Source organism: Heptranchias perlo, chromosome 10 (assembly GCF_035084215.1).
Source record: "Heptranchias perlo isolate sHepPer1 chromosome 10, sHepPer1.hap1, whole genome shotgun sequence".
Classification (NCBI taxonomy): Eukaryota; Metazoa; Chordata; class Chondrichthyes; order Hexanchiformes; family Hexanchidae; genus Heptranchias; species Heptranchias perlo.
Window position 1 is genome coordinate 15,901,059 of NC_090334.1, and position 19,897 is coordinate 15,920,955.

Genomic DNA, 19,897 nt, shown 5'->3' on the forward strand with positions numbered 1-19,897 from the left:
CTTCCTCCTATCTTCACTCTCCTCACGTGCTCTTCCTCCTATCCTCACTCTCCTCACCTGCTCTTCCTCCTATCCTCACTCTCCTCACGTGCTCTTCCTCCTATCCTCACTCTCCTCACATGCTCTTCCTCCTATCCTCACTCTCCTCACGTGCTCTTCCTCTTATCCTCACTCTCCTCACCTGCTCTTCCTCCTATCTTCACTCTCCTCACGTGCTCTTCCTCCTATCTTCACTCTCCTCACGTGCTCTTCCTCCTATCCTCACTCTCCTCACGTGGTCTTCCTCTTATCCTCACTCTCCTCACGTGCTCTTCCTCCTATCCTCACTCTCCTCACGTGCTCTTCCTCTTATCCTCACTCTCCTCACGTGCTCTTCCTCCTATCTTCACTCTCCTCACGTGCTCTTCCTCCTATCTTCACTCTCCTCACGTGCTCTTCCTCCTATCCTCACTCTCCTCACGTGCTCTTCCTCTTATCCTCACTCTCCTCACGTGCTCTTCCTCTTATCCTCACTCTCCTCACGTGCTCTTCCTCCTATCCTCACTCTCCTCACGTGCTCTTCCTCTTATCCTCACTCTCCTCACGTGCTCTTCCTCTTATCCTCACACTCCTCACGTGCTCTTCCTCCTATCTTCACTCTCCTCACGTGCTCTTCCTCCTATCCTCACTCTCCTCACATGCTCTTCCTCCTATCCTCACTCTCCTCACGTGCTCTTCCTCTTATCCTCACTCTCCTCACGTGCTCTTCCTCCTATCTTCACTCTCCTCACGTGCTCTTCCTCCTATCTTCACTCTCCTCACGTGCTCTTCCTCCTATCCTCACTCTCCTCACATGCTCTTCCTCCTATCCTCACTCTCCTCACGTGCTCTTCCTCTTATCCTCACTCTCCTAACCTGCTCTTCCTCCTATCTTCACTCTCCTCACGTGCTCTTCCTCCTATCTTCACTCTCCTCACGTGCTCTTCCTCCTATCCTCACTCTCCTCACGTGCTCTTCCTCTTATCCTCACTCTCCTCACGTGCTCTTCCTCCTATCCTCACTCTCCTCACGTGCTCTTCCTCTTATCCTCACTCTCCTCACGTGCTCTTCCTCCTATCTTCACTCTCCTCACGTGCTCTTCCTCCTATCTTCACTCTCCTCACGTGCTCTTCCTCCTATCCTCACTCTCCTCACGTGCTCTTCCTCTTATCCTCACTCTCCTCACGTGCTCTTCCTCTTATCCTCACTCTCCTCAGGTGCTCTTCCTCCTATCCTCACTCTCCTCACATGCTCTTCCTCCGATCCTCACTCTCCTCACGTGCTCTTCCTCTTATCTTCACTCTCCTCACATGCTCTTCCTCCTTACCTCACACTCCTCACCTGCTCTTCCTCCTATCCTCACTCTCCTCACCTGCTCTTCCTCCTATCCTCACTCTCCTCACGTGCTCTTCCTCCTATCCTCACTCTCCTCACGTGCTCTTCCTCCTATCCTCACTCTCCTCACCTGCTCTTCCTCCTATCCTCACTCTCCTCACATGCTCTTCCTCCTATCCTCACTCTCCTCACGTGCTCTTCCTCTTATCTTCACTCTCCTCACATGCTCTTCCTCCTTACCTCACACTCCTCACCTGCTCTTCCTCCTATCCTCACTCTCCTCACCTGCTCTTCCTCCTATCCTCACTCTCCTCACATGCTCTTCCTCCTTACCTCACAATCCTCACCTGCTCTTCCTCCTATCCTCACTCTCCTCACCTGCTCTTCCTCCTATCCTCACTCTCCTCACGTGCTCTTCCTCCTATCCTCACTCTCCTCACGTGCTCTTCCTCCTTACCTCACACTCCTCACCTGCTCTTCCTCCTATCCTCACTCTCTTCACAGACTCTTCCTCCTATCCTCACTCTCCTCACGTGCTCTTCCTCCTATCCTCACTCTCCTCACCTGCTCTTCCTCCTATCCTCACCTGCTCTTCCTCCTATCCTCACTCTCCTCACGTGCTCTTCCTCCTATCCTCACACTCCTCACCTGCTCTTCCTCCTATCCTCACTCTCCTCACCTGCTATTCCTCCTATCTTCACTCTCCTCACCTGCTGTTCCTCTTATCCTCACTCTCCTCACCTGCTCTTCCTCCTATCCTCACTCTCTTCACAGACTCTTCCTCCTATCCTCACTCTCCTCACGTGATCTTCCTCCTATCCTCACTCTCCTCACGTGCTCTTCCTCCTATCCTCACTCTCCTCACGTGCTCTTCCTCCTTACCTCACACTCCTCACCTGCTCTTCCTCCTATCCTCACCTGCTCTTCCTCCTATCCTCACTCTCTTCACAGACTCTTCCTCCTATCCTCACTCTCCTCACGTGCTCTTCCTCCTATCCTCACTCTCCTCACCTGCTCGTCCTCCTATCCTCACCTGCTCTTCCTCCTATCCTCACTCTCTTCACAGACTCTTCCTCCTATCCTCAATCTCCTCACCTGCTCTTCCTCCTATCCTCACTCTCTTCACAGACTCTTCCTCCTATCCTCACTCTCCTCACGTGCTCTTCCTCTTATCCTCACTCTCCTCACGTGCTCTTCCTCCTATCCTCACTCTCCTCGCGTGCTCTTCCTCCTATCCTCACTCTCTTCACAGACTCATCCTCCTATCCTCACTCTCCTCACCTGCTCTTCCTCTTATCCTCACACTCCTCACCTGCTCTTCCTCCTATCTTCACTCTCCTGACGTGCTCTTCCTCTTATCCTCACTCTCCTCACGTGCTCTTCCTCCTATCCTCACTCTCCTCACGAGCTCTTCCTCCTATCCTCACTCTCTTCACAGACTCTTCCTCCTATCCTCACTCTCCTCACCTGCTCTTCCTCTTATCCTCACACTTCTCACCTGCTCTTCCTCCTATCTTCACTCTCCTGACGTGCTCTTCCTCCTATCCTCACTCTCCTCACGTGCTCTTCCTCCTATCCTCACTCTCCTCACGTGCTCTTCCTCTTATCCTCACTCTCCTCACGTGCTCTTCCTCCTATCCTCACTCTCCTCACGTGCTCTTCCTCCTATCTTCACTCTCCTCACGTGCTCTTCCTCTTATCCTCACTCTCCTCACGTGCTCTTCCTCCTATCTTCACTCTCCTCACGTGCTCTTCCTCCTATCTTCACTCTCCTCACGTGCTCTTCCTCCTATCCTCACTCTCCTCACGTGCTCTTCCTCTTATCTTCACTCTCCTCACGTGCTCTTCCTCCTATCTTCACTCTCCTCACGTGCTCTTCCTCTTATCCTCACTCTCCTCACGTGCTCTTCCTCTTATCCTCACTCTCCTCATGTGCTCTTCCTCTTATCCTCACTCTCCTCACATGCTCTTCCTCTTATCCTCACTCTCCTCACATGCTCTTCCTCTTATCCTCACTCTCCTCACGTGCTCTTCCTCCTATCTTCACTCTCCTCACGTGCTCTTCCTCTTATCCTCACTCTCCTCACGTGCTCTTCCTCTTATCCTCACTCTCCTCACGTGCTCTTCCTCCTATCCTCACTCTCCTCACGTGCTCTTCCTCCTATCCTCATTCTCCTCACGTGCTCTTCCTCTTATCCTCACTCTCCTCACGTGCTCTTCCTCCTATCTTCACTCTCCTCACGTGCTCTTCCTCTTATCCTCACTCTCCTCACGTGTTCTTCCTCTTATCCTCACTCTCCTCACGTGCTCTTCCTCTTATCCTCACTCTCCTCACGTGCTCTTCCTCTTATCCTCACTCTCCTCACGTGCTCTTCCTCCTATCCTCACTCTCCTCACATGCTCTTCCTCTTATCCTCACTCTCCTCACGTGCTCTTCCTCCTATCTTCACTCTCCTCACGTGCTCTTCCTCTTATCCTCACTCTCCTCACGTGCTCTTCCTCTTATCCTAACTCTCCTCACATGCTCTTCCTCTTATCCTCGCTCTCCTCATGTGCTCTTCCTCCTATCCTCACCACGTTGAAATTAACCCTTATCGTACCGCTCCTTCAGCTAATTCATTCTTTCCTCGCGCTTCAAAGCTGTCAAACTCCTTAACTCCCTGAATCCTGCAATCTCTTACATGCAGGAGGCCACAGACAGGTTAGCAGAGTGGCAGATAGGTGGCAGATACAGTTCAATACAACGAAATGTGAAGTAGTATGTTTTAGGTAAAATAATAAAAAAAAATTTATTATTCGTTCACGGGATGTGGGCGTCGCTGGCGAGGCCGGCATTTATTGCCCATCCCTAATTGACCTTCTCAAGGGCAATTAGGGATGGACAATAAATGCCGGCCTCGCCAGCGACGCCCACATCCTGTGAACGAATAAAAAAAATAGAGATCTAGAAGTGGCCATACAGGGGCTGAAATTCAATTTTGATGAGGGTACAAATGAGCAGTCGTCAATGGAACAGAAAATCAGACGGAGTGTATAACGGGCGGCCGATCCGCTATCACCCATTCTGCACCCCCAACAAAGTTGAATTTCACCCCCAAATAGATGTTTAAAGATAGGAGTGCAAGTATAAAAAGCAATAAAAAAGACAAATGGGATTCGGATTTTAAATATAGGAGCAATGAATACAAAAGTAAGGAAGAGATGTTGAATTTGTACAAGATATTGGTTAGGCCCCTGCTGCAGTACTGCATGCAGTTTTCGATGCCCCATTACATACAATTACATAGATTACATAGAATGTACAGCACTGAAACAGGCCATTCGGCCCAACAGGTCCATAACAGGTTTATGCTCCACACGAGCCTCCTCCCACCATACTTCATCTAACCCGAGCACCATATCCTTCTGTTCCTTTCTCCCTCATGTGTTTATCCAGCTTCCCCTTAAATGCATCTATGCTATTTGCCTCAACTACTCCATGTTGTAGTGAGTTCCACATTCTAACCACTCTCTGGGTAAAGAAGTTTCTCCTGAATTCCCAATTGGATTTATTAGTGACTATCTTATATTTATGGTTCCTAGTTCTGGTCTCTCCCACAAGTGGAAACACCTTCTCTACGTCTACCCTATCAAACCCTTTCATAATCTTAAAGGCCTCTAACAGGCCACCCCTCAGTCTTCTCATTTCAAGAGAAAAGAGTTTCAGCCTGTTCACAATCTTTCCCTGATAGAGGATATCCTCTCAGTTCTGGTATCATCCTAGTAAATCTTTGTTGCACCTTCTCCAGTGCCTCTATATCCTTTTTGTAATATGGAGACCAGAACTGTTCACAGTACTCCAAGATGAATATTAGAGCCATGGGAAGGGTACAGCGCAGATTCACTGAAACCAGGAATAAAAGGTTATAGTAATGAAGAAAGGCTTGAAAAATTGAAGTTTTTCCACTGGAACAGAGAAGGTTAAAGGGGAGTTTAATAGATGTACTCAAATTCCTGAAAGGTTTTGAGAAGGTAAATAGTGAAAGGTTGTTTCTATTGGTTGACAGATTGGTCATAAAGAGGCATAGACACAGGATTATCACAAAGAACGAAACAGGGAAAAAAATATTTATTTCACACAGGGAGTTATTAGAACATGGAGGCCTAGGAATTTTCAGGCGCTACACAGCCTACTAAGGCCCCAAAATGGCGGGCAGGAAGCGCGCGCACACTTCCACCTGGAAGTGTGCCAACCGCCATATTGGGTAAGGACAAACAACAGCTGTTCTTTACCCATGCCTGAAGCAGGCATTAGGCCCATTGCATCTGCAGATAAAGAGCCTAACGCTTTCTTGAGGTCGCTGCTCCAAGATTGGTTTGTCCTGAGGCAGCGAGCGCCATCGCGGGCTACACTCACGGTAAACCAGCCCTACTGAAAACTTGCCAAACAAGATGGTAAGTAACTTACCTGAACGTGGAGCTTGGAGGAGCAGGAGTGCTGTAACCATTAGGCAACTGTACCTTGTGTGGGTCAATCAAAAGGCCTCTCATTTTTGTTGTAAATACAGTGAGCAATGATAGCTTTAGATGTCTTGTGATGTGGTAAAACATTGTTATCCTATGCCCAGTTCAACCAGCAGAGCTCTTTGTTGATAATATACTTGCATCGTCTAAAACAGCTAAAGAAAAAAAATGTTTTTTTCTGTCTATTTCCAAATGCTATTCTTCAGCAAAACTAATGGAAGCAGAGGAGGTGACACCTAACACTCTAGATAATTGTCAACAGGAAGCCAGAATGACAGTACAAATTGAAGCAGCATCTGCCCTGCTACCAGATCTTACTCAGCTTGTAGAATGTTGACTGCCTTTAGTCCCTGGAGATACCAGCTCCCCGACTGTAAATTGAACTGAACTGTGGAACGCTTGGTACACAGAAATAGCAGCCGACTAAATAACAATAAAAAACACAACAGCAATGTACGGGAAATAATGGGCGAAGGAAATGTTTCGCAAAAGTGACAGCACTTGTGGCTCTAAGTGCAACTGGTATTGATGACAGTTTGGATTTCATTCTATGCTCTTAACAACAAGTAAAATTTCAAGCACCATTGCCGCTCAGGGATTTCTATTGTGACTGTTGAAACCACTTAGTACTTTGAGAGTTTAGAACAGAGTGGGGGCTAAATTGGGCCGCCTAGCGCCCGTTGTGTAGAAAATGGCATCTGAGATGCGTGCGCACATTTCCAGCGTGCCGTCCGCAGGAAGCCATATTGGTAAAGGCGTTTGCACATGCGCACTTAATGAATGCCGGCAGCATGTAAAGTAGGGAGATTACACGATGGATCAGTGTGCAACGCTGATTTAAAGGGACAGATGCGATTTTGGAACTCCACACTCAAGCCAATGCACTGCCTTAACCTCGCACAGCTGAACAGGTCTTAAACAGCATGGAGGACCCCCCCACCAGTGCTATTTAAAGGGATCATGCAGGAGTTACAGGTTAGTTGCTGGATTATTGTTTCTGGCTGCTGATGCATTTGGACCTGTTTTTGGAGGTCTCCTATACTTGAATACTAGGACTAGGGGACATAGCCTAAAAATTAGAGCCAGGACTTGCAGGAGTGAAGTTAGGAAACGCTTCTACACACAAAGAGTGGGAGAAGTTTGGAACGCTCTTCCGCAAACGGCAGTTGATGCTAGCTCAATTGTTAACTTTAAATCTGAGATTGATAGATTTTTGTTAACCAAAGGTATTAAGGGATATGGGGCTGAGGCGGGTATATGGAGTTAGGTCACAGATCAACCATGATCTCATTGAATAGTGGAACAGGCTCGAGGGGCTAAATGGCCTAGTCCTGTTCCTATAATAAAGTTTCAATACTCTACAGGGAGTGGGCCGGGTAGCTGACAGGCAATGGCAAGGGCACTGGCAGAGGGCAGGGGTGGGACAGGAACGCTATCATCCTGAGAGAGGACAGCAGGTTCATCTTCCATGGAGCCACTGCCACTTGCTGCCTCCTGCAATGCGCCACCTTCTCCTGCAAGAAAGCAGGACTTGTGTCAGTGAGTGTCCTACAAGATATTTGGGTGATGTGGCTGTCATGGTTGAATAGCTGCCAGTGTGTGTGACCTGTGAGTTGTGGGTGGGCGGCTTGCAACAGTGATAATGTGTGAGGGTGAGATGAAGCATCTGATTGGAAGAGTTGAGTACTTATTGAAAGAGTTTGTTGGCATGTAGGTGATGGGGTGTCGCGCGTGGAGCATTGGATGCGGCTAGTGGTGTAGTTGGTAGGAGACGCCACTTGACAGTTGAACTCACTCACCTTGACCACTCGTGTCAAAGCATTGAACTTCTTCCTGCACTGCATCCATGTTTGTGGTTCTATACTCCTGGTATTGACCGCTCCCCTACTGCTTCCCACTGCCTTGGGAGCAAATGTCTGGAAGGCCTCTTGCCCACCCCCCAACCCCTGCGAATATAAGATACCCCTCCTTCTGTCCACCTCTTGAACATCTAGTGCACTATCAGAGAACCTTGGTCCACGCTTTCTTGCAGGCCCAGTACAATCTCAGATTGGCAGATTGGCAGGGACTGGCGTGCAGATTGGAGGATGTGGGATGTAGTTGTGAGCAACTTTTATTCAATGTTTTCAAAGAACTCAACAGTTTGTAAACATAGGGATGGGACCTGCTTCTGTGTTTTACGTGTGCGATTTCTGATCTCTGTTCAGACTCCATTCAGACCCGTATCATATATTTTGAAAATATCAGAGTCCCGCAAATGTTGAGTAGCCCAGTTGTTGCTCATTAAAAATTCCAGAGGTCCCATCATCACCATGCTGCACTATATTGCAGCACAGATTCACTTCATCATTGACTTCCACCACTTCCTGCAGCCACACTGCACTTCCCCTTTAAGAGGTGCAGGCTGCCTTTAAGTGATGCTAGCCACTCGTGGTATTGAGGCCCCCTGCTGGTGAGCAGCTACTCAACAGCGCAGGTAGGGCTGGCTGCACGCAGCAATCATGTAAAACAGCAAGCAGCACGAATGTAACGTGCTGTATGCATCGTAATCACGCACCGCGATCCCTGCGCCCATTTTCGGGGGTTAACCAATTTAACCTCCAGTATGTTCTCTAGAGAAGAACATCAATGTAAAGCTCTTTAGACAGGAGAATCCTGGACTACAAAAAGGGCGGAAGCGGAGGGTTGGGAGGTGCATGGGTTACCTCTGGGATTTGGGTCTGAATTTATCCTGGTTGATGGGATGTAAAAATAAGTAATTTTTTTTCGGTTAGGCACATGTCAGATATGCACAGAAATGCATCACAATGTTTAGGAGTCTCCAAAGCAAATTACTGAGAAATCCACACAGGTAGTTTCTGTTTGCCCGATATGGAGTGCACACTCTCTATCTTGAGGGACACCCCACACTTACCTGAGTTCAGAGAGATCAGGCGCACATTGTTAAGAACCAAAGCTTAGAGATATGTGCAGGGGTATTGCTAAAGTTTAACCAGCTAAAACCACATAGTTTACCAGTACAGAGCACTGGTGAACTTCCTGCTGCTTGCCCAGTTAGGACCAACCTACCCATTAGAATAATGGCTTTTACCGTTTTCTGGAGCCGAGTGGGAAGAATTGCAGCACCCAATGCCAAGTCTACTCCTCCAGCTTCCAATAATGACCGAGATTGGCTGTCAATCGTCATTAGTGTCCTGGAGTCTGATACCTGAGCCAATCCTCCCTAGTTCAGGTATCAGATTACCGAGTCTGCTCGGTTCTAATCTTCCGTCACTAGACATCTCATCTCGGACCCAACTTGACCCCAGAGAGTGTCTGCTTATCTTCCCCTCAAGGTGGAAAGTTAATAAACTCAGGTATGAGCCAATGATAAGTGAATTCCTCACAAATAGCTTAATGAGGAGCACAGCTCCCCGTTAAATGTGTACGGGCACTGCCAGCATCCTCCTGACCACAACATTTTTTTTTATTCGTTCATGGGATGTGGGTGTCGCTGGCAAGGCCAGCATTTATTGCCCATCCCTAATTGCCCTTGAGAAGGTGGTGGTGAGCCAGAACTCCCCTGCTCTTCTTTGAATAGCACCAAAGGATCTTTTATGCCCAACTGAGAAGGCAGATGGAGCTTTGAAAGACCACACCTCCGACAGTGCAGCACTCCCTCAGTACTACACTGAAGTATCAGCCTAGATTTTGTACTCAAGTCTCTTCTTGAACCGCTGCAGTCCGAGTGGTGAAAGTTCTCCCACAGTGCTGTTAGGAAGGGAGTTCCAGGATTTTGACCCAGCGACGATGAAGGAACGGCGATATATTTCCAAGTCTGGATGGTGTGTGACTTGGACGGGAACGTGCAGGTGGTGTTGTTCCCATGTGCCTGCTGCCCTTGTCCTTCGAGGTGGTAGAGGTCGCAGATTTGGGAGGTGCTGTCGAAGAATCTTTGGCGAGTTGCTGCAGTGTATCCTGTGGATGGTACACACTGCAGCCACGGTGCGCTGGTGGTGAAGGGAGTGAATGTTTAGGGCGGTGGATGGGATGCCAATCAAGCGGGCTGCTTTGTCCTGGATGGTGTCGAGCTTCTTGAATGTTGTTGGAGCTGCACTCATCCAAGCAAGAGGAGAGTATTTCATCTCACTCCTGACTTGTGCCTTGTAGATGGTGGAAAGGCTTTGGGGAGTCAGGAGGTGAGTCACTCGCCACAGAATACCCAGACTCCGACCTGCTCTTGTAGCCACAGTATTTATGTGGCTGGTCCAGTTAAGTTTCTGGTCAATGGTGACCCCCAGGATGTTGATGGTGGGGGATTCGGCGATGGTAATGTCATTGAATGACAAGGGGAGGTGGTTAGACTCTCTCTTGTTGGAGATGGTCATTGCCTGGCACTTGTCTGGTCCGAATGTTACTTGCCACTTATCAGCCCAAGCCTGGATATTGTCCAGGTCTTGCTGCATGTGGGCACGGACTGCTTCATTATCTGAACATGGTCTCAAACACACCATCCAGTTAGGGTTCTCAACTCTGATTGAATGTATTCCAGCAGGTTTCATCGCATGACGTCCCGCCTCCCAAACACCCCGCCCCCCACAGTCCAGCCATTGGTCGTCTGACACGTCCCTCCTCGCGACGCCCGCCTTCCCAGGCTAAACACTTCTTTACCTGACTGGATGATTCTTGATTGTTATTTAAACAGCCTTTTCCCCCCATCTCCGATATTTTTAATGGTCAAAGAAAATGAAAAAATACACAATTGTTTTTCATGCCTCTATGATTTTTCTCCCAGATTGCTTTCATTAACTGGGGAGTAACCTTTAATTTTTTAGAGACTCCAGAGCAATCCTGGAGGGTTGGCAACCCTACAGCTGGAGGTGAGGAGCTTCAATAGCAAAGGTTTGCCTAAGTGCAACCAGTCAGGGTCAGTACCGGATCCTGGATTTATGAGCACGTGGTACAATATCTGGCCTCAGTTATCTCAGAGTTTCCTCCAACACCAATGTCTACGTCACGCAAAGGAAAAAAACAAGTAACAGAATGGAACATTTGGGCAGCCAACACTTTGCCATCAACATATGTATTGTTAAAATAACAGGAGATATAAAGGAAAAAAACCACAAATGCTGCAAATGCACAGCAGCTTTTTCTGAAATGGCACCGGTTAGTGTTTCCAGTGGGACCTTTCATCAGAACATGAATAAGCACAAACAATAATTGTTGGCAGACGATGAGATCATGGAGGGGGGGGGTGGGGGGAGACACTGGGGTGTTATACTGAGCCATATAGATTAGGAAGTTCCCAGGTTTGATTCCCCCCCTCCCCCCTTCCTGCTGGATTAACTGATTTCAACTGGGGTCATCATTATTACAATGAACCTCAGCATCCCTGGGCTAGGGAGGGAACAATCAGCCAGGGTTCCCAGTACTCACCACTATCCAGTGGCCCAAACGCCGCCCTCTCCCCCCATCCCCCACCACCCTGATGCTGAACGTTAGGCGAGGATAGGATCAGGTTCAGCTGTGAAGCCCCCAAGGTTGAATTGCCTGCTGTTTTTACTGCTTTGGCTTACACGTGAAGAACGACCAGTTCGGTGAGGCCTTGGAAGGCAGCTGATAACCATGGACTGTGCTTCATCTGGCATCAGTAGCAAGGGAGAGGTGAAAACTGAAAGGAGTTCATTGTGAGAGAAAAATATTGTGGTTTATATCTTCACATCTTAAAGTTGTGGTAGACCTATCCTTCTAAATATTCTACTTTTCACTATATATCTGAGCTGGGGAATGGAAAACCTTCCCAATTCTGTGTGGGGCAGGTCAGCTTTGATATATGATCAAACGCAGGGTAAATTTCCCTCTAACCTACACCAACAACATGCCTTCACCCGAACTTCAGAAGAGCAGCCTTCTACTGGATCAGTGTGCTAGATCCCCTTTCCCACAATGGTGTCTCAGGGAGATCGTTAATTTAACGCCAGTTTGTCCTGTGGGCTTGAGACTGCCCAAGTGTTTTTTCACTTCAAACCTTCACAGCTGACAGCAAGAGGATTTCTTATTTTATTCTATTAATCAGGCCTGGATTCAAACCCAGCTCCAAGATGTGAGGAGAATGTGCTAATCCTCCCTGCACCATCCAGTCTGTTACATCTGTGCTTTTGATAGTGGGGGTGATTTTAAACCCCAAGAATGGGTGGGTTAGGTACGGGTGGGACTTGAAAACAGTTGTTTTTTTGGCGACCGCAAAATTTTCGGACTTTCCATTCTCAGTGGGAAGCCTGGACTTTTCTGCGCTGACGTTAAACCCGGAAATCAAGCCGGGTTGCGGTCGCGACCCAAAAAACAACTGTTTTCAACTCGCACCCGCCCCCAACTCACCCGTTCTTGGGGTTTAAAATCACCCCCGGTGCGTCTGCTATTGAAATAAACAGCATCTGAAAAATCAGCCTCTGTAATTCAGGAGTCTTTGGTTCTTGTACACAAGTTTTAATCCTTGAATATTTATGACAGAAATCACACTTCCAACTCAGTTCTCTGTGTTCTCTCTTGTGCATATCAAGCATGGAGCCACACTGTGCAAAAAAAACCACAATAGAGAGTTATGTGTGTGTGTTAAACAAAGCAATGCAGCCTCGATTTTCTGATAACGTGCATGAGCAACGCACTGGGATTGTGACATTTGAATCCCTTTGTTATGTGATTACTGTGTGAGGTCAAGGTTGTATAGCATGCATGTATATAGATGTATATAATCACACCAACACTTCAGTGATGGTTTATTTCTCTTAGGAGCTGTATGTAGCTGGAATTACAGAAGCACGCTGTATAAGCTCTGCATTCAACAGAGCTTCTCTGGGAAATGAACCATCACCAACAGGTTTGTGGGTTAAGTAGCTCTGATCTCATTCAGTGGTTTATTTTCCAGCAAAGTGCTGCTCCCTATCATACATAGACTGGCTGCCTGTCAACTGTGGCTCGATGGGTAGCACTCTCCCCTGCTAAGTCAGTCGTAGGTCGTGGGTTCAAGTCCCACTCCAGAGACTTGAGCACAAAATCTAGGCTGACACTCCAGTGCTGCACTGTTGGAGGTGCTGTCTTTTGGATGAGATGTTAAACTGAGGTCCCATCTGCTCTCTTAGGTGGACGTAAAACATCCCAAGGCACTATTTCAAAGAAAAGCAGGGGAGTTCTCCCTGGTGTCCTGGCCAATATTTATCCCTCAACCAACATCACAAAAACAGATGATCTGGACATTTTCACATTGCTGTTTGTGGGATCTTGCTGAGTGCAAATTGGCTGCCGCCTTTCCTACATTACAACAGTGACTGCACTTCAAAAATACTTCATTGGCTGTGAAGCACTTTGGGACATCCTGAGGTTGTGAAGAGCACTGTATAAATACAAGTCAGTCTTTTCTTTCTCACAAGACATTGCATTAGGTTGCTTTCACAATTGTGACTTGCAGTTTATATTTCATTAATAGGCTACGTCATTCAACAACATTCCTACGGGCAACTTTCTAATCACAGGTGTCATATAACAGCTTCGCACTGCCTTAAATTTTCTGTAAAAAAAATGAACTTGAGTAATTTGGCAACATCAGTCAAGATGTGGTGTAGATAATGCGACTCTGTGGCTCCCTGGAATGTAAATCACCAGTGAGTAAGGCATGTACAAGCCATTTGTCATTCGGCTCCCAATGTCATTTGGTGACTTTTTTCAGTAAACCGCTGAGTCCGTATCCTTTATTTGACTTTCTGTATTCGCCACTGAAGCACTTGAGAGTTGGGCAGCATATCGCTTCGTCCGGTGCAGTGGCTGGGGAAGTGTCCTTTCAAGCACTTCTCCCTTTTAAAATGTATTTTATTTTCTCCACCTCCCTCCTCACTTACTGTGTGTTAAATACTCCCTGACTCGCAATATGAGCAAAGGCCAACATTAGTCTTTTTAATTATTTTTTGTACCTGTCCACTAGTTTTTAGTGATTTCTGTACTTAAACCCCTAAATCTCTGCTCCTCCACTGTTCCTAGCTTCACACCATTTAGAAAATACTCTGAAGTATCTTTCTTAGGTCCAAGGTGGATGACCTCACACTTCCCCACAATGATCTCCATCTGCCAGAGTTTTGCCCATTCACTTAATCTATCAATGTCCCTTTGCAACTTTCTGCTCCCATCGACATTATTTACTGTGCCACCTAACCTGGTGTCATCAGCAAACTTGCTCCACCCAGAATACATTCTGTACCATTTGCTACCCTCAAGCTTCCTCCAAGTGGTGTTCAACATGGAGGCGTACTGATTGATCAGCTGAGGGAGGGCAGGAGGTTTCATTGCCCCACCTTTGAGCTGAAGACATGAGACTTCATGGGGTCCAGAGCCAGTGCTGAGGCTCCCAGGACCACTCCTGCCTGACTGTATACCACAGTGCACCCACCTCTAAGTGGGCTTGACCTGCCAGTGGGACAGTTCACGCTAGCCAGATTACCACCCAGATGGTGAAGACGTAAATCGACCTCAAAGTCTCAAAGTGATATAAGCACAGCCTCAGTTACAAGCAGCTTTACCACAGCACTGATGGGGGATTCATTTTACTTAATGTTTTTCTAGCTAATTCAACTAATGGACTGAGATCACTGGCAGCTGGTGACTGAAAATGATTGTCATCTGATGATTTCTCTCTTAAAAAAATTGTCATCCAATGATTCTTTTCTTACCTCCAGCTTCCAACTTCTCTCTCCCTCACCATCTCAATCTTGTTTTGTCTCTATCCTTTCTACATTGATGATTGATAGACCAAATTTTCCCCTTTTGTCCCTATCAAGCTCTAAATGTACCATCTTACATGCCTCTTCCTCCTCATTGCAACACCATTGTATTGAAATCAAAGGGCATATTTCCCTGCTCCTGGGGCTATTGGATCACCTTGGGGCAGCAAATAGAGCAAAATCGTCCGGGAGGATTCCACGCTAGTTTGGGAACCTGCCCGAGCTTCCATCCACTGATGTAAATGGATCTAGGCTCTGTAATTTACATGCAATCCACCCCGATTGACTTTCCCCTGCGCAATAGACCCTGGAGCAATAACAGGAAAATCTGCTCCCAAGTCTCATCGCACTGTCTCCTTCACAAACTCATTCCCCTCCAAGTCACACACCATGGAAATATATCCCCGTTCCTTCATCGTCGCTGGGTCAAAATCCTGGAACTCCCTTCCTAACAGCACTGTGGGAGAACCTTCACCACACGGACTGCAGCGGTTCAAGAAGGCGGCTCACCACCACCTTCTCAAGGGCAATTAGGGATGGGCAATAAATGCCGGCCTCGCCAGCGACGCCCACACCCCATGAACGAATAAAAAAAATTCTTTTCCATTACCTCAAAACTGTGGAACTCTTTCACCTCACTCAGAATTCCTCTCCTCCTAAATTCTACAGGCTTTTATATTGGCATTATTCAACTACGGTTTATTGGTTCACCTTGTCCTTAAGCTCAGTGCCACCTAAGCACTACTTTAAGGTCCATCTCTTCTCCCATACTTTTACAATGTCAATGCCTTGAACTCTGAGCCTTAGGCTTTCTCCGAGGTATTTTTTAAAAAAAATGTCTAGAAACGAGGTTTTTGATTGCCAAAACATTGATGTACTTGATTTTAAAATATTGTACCTGATTTTTCCCTTCCAAATCTTTTCGTCCCCTTATTCCTTGGCCTCTTGCATACCGTGCCCCATTCTCCGAAACTGGTGATATGTTTATTTTTATTTATTTGATCAGTGAGAGTTACTTCACACCTCCATTATCCAACAGTTCAAATTGTTTTCTCAGGATATTTGATAAAATTTCGAAATATTTTTAAATTCTTCCCTAACCCCATCAATGGTCTTCCAATCTCACGCACCATCCTCTGTTGAGGTGGTTCTAAAGTTCTCTCCCTTCTGAATTGGCCTCACTTTCTCCTGGAATAAAGAGACGGAGGCTAATGATCATAGACCATCCTCGATTTGATAGCAGCCACTAAAAGACTGTGCTAAAAAGTGTTGGGTGGTTGATGTATCCGTGTGACCAGTAATGTGTGCTGTGCTGTGCTGTGTGTCAAACTATTAGTGTAATTGTAGTCTCCTTCAATAAGAAGTGGTCAATTTGCAGATGACACCAAACTGGGAAGGGGCAATGGAATTGGAGGAAGCAGCTCAGAAATTACAGAGAAAGTTCGACAAGATATGTAAGTGGGCAGAACAATTGCAGGTGAAATTTAATACAGACACATGTAAAGTGCTATATATAGGAGGAAAATAATAGCACACATACTGTGAAAGGTGTTGATACAGCCAAAGATGAAGTTGAAAGAGATCTTAGTAGACTCAATGCTACTAATGCTACTAGCTGAAGTATCAGATTCATTGTACCGGGACTGTTGAACTGTACTGTATGCAAATTGTATGACCTGTATTGTATTGTTTGAATTGCATTGTATGTACTTTTACAAATTTTATGAATAAAGTTTATTTTGAAATATAAAAAAAGCTTCCACATGACCACTAATGACTCCAAGCTCTACCTCCCCACATTTCCCTCGACCCCTCGGCTTGTTATCACTTGTCCGTTATCTAGTCTTGAATGAGCCGCAATTTCCTCCAGTCAAAAATTGGGACTGAAGCCATCATCTTCAGCCCCCACCACAAACAGCATACCTTCACCACTGATTCCATCCCCCTTCCCTGCTGTTGTCTCAGGCTGAATTAGACTGTTCACATTCTCTGTCCTATCTGACCCCGACCTGAGTTCCACCCCATATCCTCTCCATCACAAAAAACACCTACCAACCTCTGTAATATTGCCCACATCCGCCCCTGCCTCAGCCCATATGCTGAGCCGTCATTCATGCCTTTGTTACCTCCAGACTTGACTATTCCAATGCTCTCCTGGCCGGCCTCCTATCTTCCACCCTCTGTAAACTTGAGCTCATCCAAAGTTCTTTTGCCTGTATCCTAACTCGCACCAAGTCCCATTCACCCATCAGCCATGTGCTTGCTGACCTACATTTAAAATTCTCACCCGTGTGTTCAAATCCATCCATGGCCTCGCCCCTCCCTATCTCTGTAACCTCCTTCAGCCCTACAACCCTCCGAGATCTCTGCAGTCCTCCTAAATCTCTCTCCCTCTCCTCCTTAAAACTCACCTCTTTGACGAGCTTTTGGTCAGCCTAATATCTCCTTCTTTGTCTCGTTGTTTATTTTTGTCTGATTACGTCTCTGTGACGTGTTTCTACAATAAAGTCCCTATATGTTGTTGTTGTTGTTGTTGTTGTTGTAATGCATAGCTAGAACAGTGGAATATAAATAAGAGGAAGTAATGATCAAACTTCAGAGAGTTCTTGTCAGACTGCACCTTGAATACTGCATCCAATGCATCCAACGCTGGTCACCAAGAAACGAGTGAGACATTCAAGTGCTGGGGGCAGTGCAGAGAAGACCCATGGGTGAAGACCCCAGTGTCAAGGCTCTCAGTTATGAATGAAGATTGGAGACAATTGGGCTTTTCAGCCCGGAGAGGAGGTATCTGAGATCTTAGAGGTTTATAAGATTATTAAGGGTATAAAAAATGTTGATCCAGAATATTACTTTAATTTAAACAGTGGGAGTAGAACTAGGAGCTACAGATTCAAACTAGAGAAGGGCACTTTTAGGATTGATATCAGGAAATTCTTCTTCACACAAAGAGAGGTCAACATGTGGAATAAACTTCCAGATAGAGTAATGGAAGCAAAATCCCTGGAATCATTTAAGAGACAACTGGATGCTGCAATAAGAGGCTGTTAGGATCTCTCTGGAAGGAGGAATTAAGATGAGCCAATTAGCCATCTTCATTCATAATTATCTCTTGACTATTGCACCCTCCTCTACATACAGATCGCGGTAAATTGTCTTGCATGAGTCTTTCCCATGACGATGTGAGTGTAACTTCAGCGGTGACTCATTGAGCAAACAGTTCACTCCTGTTAATTCAAATTCGCTTAATTTGAATTACTAGATAATTCACATTTTCTCAGCACAAAAAAAGGGCTTTGAATTAACAAGAGCAGACTGAACATAGCTTCCTGGCATAGTTAAAAGAATCCTGGTAATGCAATCTGTAAGGTCACATAACTCAAGAAAGAACTTTGCTGGATTCAATCAAAACAAGTAATTGCAGTTAAGGAATGTGATGAGGCTGCCCTCTAGTGGTCTAAAATATCTGATTCCGATCCAACTGGCACAATGATAAGTGGCCCTGAATTTCCTCGGACTTTCTGCCGCTGCAGTTTTGCTGGAAGTGCAGTGAGAATTCTGGATCAATGGGGTTTCCGCCGCACTTCCGGGAAACTTACGATGGCAGAGGGTCCAAGCAAATTCATGGTCCTGGGGGATCATTTTAACCAGACCCGCCTGGCGGGAAATGAATGGGATTGGATCAGTTGTGTGTTTTACACACCAGCCGATGGGTGTAAAGCGGGCAGCCAATCTAACCTTGTTAATTACCCCCTGGGCAGGTTAAGACACAGCTCTACTGATTTCAAGTTTTGTTTTAAAACAACAAGATCCAACACGGTCTTAAAGGGGCATTGCTGTGGTGTTCGGGAGTTTTCAAGCATGCTCAGCTCCTGCAACAGCTTAATTCAAACACTTACCTAGAAGGCTCGAGGTTTCCAAACGATGAATGATAACTTACATGGCCAGAGAACGGCCAAAGTCTGTTTTTATTACAGACCATGGAAGCTGGAGGGGCTAGAGATGCAATTGCAAGCGTGATTGCAAATAAACATGCAAACCAGAGGTTCGTCTTGTAGCCTTGTTGGTTTGCCGAAGGTACAACATTGCCTTGTATACCAGGCGTTGTCTCATGATCTTGCACATGATCATACCTGTTGCGGAGAGAGTGAATGTTTAGGGTGGTGGATGGGGTGCCAATCAAGCGGGCTGCTTTGTCCTGGATGGTGTCGAGCTTCCTGAGTGTTGTTGGAGCTGCACTCATCCAGGCAAGTGGAGAGTATTACATCACACTCCTGACTTGTGCCTTGTAGATGGTGGAAAGGCTTTGTGGAGTCAGGAGGTGAGTCACTCCCCGCAGAATACCCAGCCTCTGACCTGCTCTTGTAGCCACAGTATTTATGTGGCTGGTCCAGTTAAGTTTCTGGTCAATGGTGACCCCCAGGATATTGATGGTGGGGGATTCAGTGATGGTAATGCCATTGAATGTCAAAGGGAGGTGGTTAGACTCTCTCTTATTGGAGATGGTCATTGCCTGGCACTTGTCTGGTGCGAATGTCACTTATCACTGATCCCCAATCAAGCAACTTACTTGATTGGCACCCCATCCACCACCCTAGATATTCACTCCCTCCAACACCGGTGCACTGTGGCTGCAGTGTGAACCATCTACATGATGCACTGCAGCAATTCGCCAAGGCTTCTTCGACAGCACCTCCCAAACCCACGACCTCTACCACCTAGAAGGACAAGAGCAGCAGGCACATGGGAACAACACCACCTGCACGTTCCCCTCCAAGTCACACACCATCTCGACTTGGAAATTTATCGCCATTCCTTCATCGTTGCTGGGTCAAAATCCTGGAACTCCCTTCCTAACAGCACTGTGTGAGAACCGTCACCACACAGACTGCAGCGGTTCAAGAAGTCAGCTCACCACCACCTTCTCAAGGGCAATTAGGGATGGGCAATAAATGCTGGCCTTGCCAGCGACGCCCACATCCCATGAACGAATGTAAAAATACCTCCCAGGTCTACTCCCTCCTGACTGTATACCCCTGTACCGCCACCTCTGGTGGGTCTATCCTGCCGGTGGGACCTCTGCATCAGATGAAGCCCTGGAAAAATATACATATGATAATTAGCTTTGAACATGCAATTTGTTGAACGAGAAACAAAGACAACCAGTCTAGGAAACAAGGATTGGTCAAATAGAGGGAAGTCACACATCACTCCAAACAGGACACAGTGATCTGTGCGGGATCGAGTTTGATGGGAGAAAACTCACACCTAATTGAGGTGAACAAAGTCGGAGC

The 19,897-nt window shown here is 46.7% G+C and overlaps 1 protein-coding gene across 1 annotated transcript in view; it reads right to left on the reverse strand.

Annotated features, from left to right (window-relative positions):
* LOC137326768 (regulator of G-protein signaling 6-like) overlaps positions 1–19,897 on the reverse strand; it is a 104,270-nt gene that overhangs the window by 25,628 nt on the left and 58,745 nt on the right. The window lies entirely within an intron of this gene.